Below are 1,610 nucleotides of genomic sequence, written 5' to 3' on the forward strand. Positions count from 1 at the left end.
TCTCTGGTCTCTTCCCTTGGTTCACAGCTCCCTGATCTCCTACCCCCCCCCCCACCCCCAGCTACTGACTCACATCAGCCAGACTGTAGAAAGCACTGGCTACAAAATAAAGGGTGGTCAGGGTCCAAGGCTGCTGTGGACCTAAGATACAAGTCTCCTGCGCTCCGTCCTTCCCTCAGTGTCCGAGTTCAATCCTTGTTGAAGGTGTAAGTTCACAGGAGAACGAAGTGAGCTGTCAGTTTCCTCTGTCAATGTAACACTAACTGCATGCTTAGGGACTGAGCTTTCCTCTGAATCTCAGCACTGTAGTCTGCCTGTCAGGAAGATTCATTGCAAATGCAGCAAGCCAGGCTTTTTATGCCCTGGAGCCTGCACCAAGTCAAGACAGAGGAGCGTCTGCTGGGAAATGAGCTGGGGTTGCCTTGGGCTCTCAGCTCCTGAGAAACAGAAGTTCCTTTATTTGTACAATTGTATTTCTCTGTTGGGAGGTTTCCTCTACTTTTAATCCCTTTCCTGAGGACAAGAAAAGTTCCCAGTCCGCAATCAAGACCTTAAGCACATTGGCTTTTTCAGCACACAAATAACTTGCTTTCTGTGAATGATCCAAGTACACAGACTTGTTCAAGGAACTCAACCATTAAAATAATGAGTGGTGGTGGAGGAAGAGCTGGGGTACAGTTGAGCAGAGGACCTGGTTCTTAATTAATAGGTTGAACAGATGACATAGTGTTTTGGGGGATTCTATCTTTCTTCTGTTGGGAAGAAGTTGGGATTTGAAAGCTAGGATTCAGACTGGGAAGGTGGCTTGGTGGCAGAACACTTGCCTTGCATGTACCAGGCCCTGGGTTTGATTCCTCAGCAGCACATAAGCAAAAAAAAGCTGAAGTGGTACTTTTGCTCAAGTGGTAGCATGCTCACCTTGAGCTGAAGAGCTGAGGGACAGTGTCCAGGCAGAGTTCAAGCCCCATGATGGACCAAACACACACATACACACTAAAGATTATAAAGCTGAGCTACCGAGGGGTTAGAGCACTAGCCTTGAGCTGAAGAGCTGAGGGACAGTGTCCAGGCAGAGTTCAAGCCCCTTGATGGACCAAGACAACAAAGAAGGTTATAAAGATGATGTACAGAGGGGTTACAGTTACATTAGCCAGATATAGAGTATACTTCTTTTTGGATATGTCACAGTGTCCCATGCCCTCGCCCAGTCTTTCCCTCTCATCCCCACCCACAAGATGTATAGTTGATTTTCCAGGTGGAATCTGAGTACTGAGTACCACTGCTGCATTTGCCTTGAGCTTTTCTCCCTCCCTGACTTCCTCCTTCCCTCCCTTCTTCTTTACTTCCTCCCTCTCTCCCTCCCTTCCTCCCTCCCTGACTTCCTCCCTCCTTCCCTCCCTCCCTTCCTCCCTCCCTCTCTCCCTCTCTCCCTCCCTCCTTCCCTCCCTCGATGACTTCCTCTCTCCCTTCCATTTTTGTTTTCCCGCTGGCGCTCTCCCTCTTGAGTCAGGCTCCACTGGCGGCTTTTGGGTGGGAGTGCCCTAGACCTGGGCGGGCTGCCCGCGTGTCCGGGCGGGCGGAGCGCGCAGGCCGGGCTCCCGCTGGGGGCT

The sequence above is a fragment of the Dipodomys ordii genome, unplaced genomic scaffold (genome assembly GCF_000151885.1).
Source record: "Dipodomys ordii isolate 6190 unplaced genomic scaffold, Dord_2.0 Scaffold7, whole genome shotgun sequence".
Lineage (NCBI taxonomy): Eukaryota > Metazoa > Chordata > Mammalia > Rodentia > Heteromyidae > Dipodomys > Dipodomys ordii.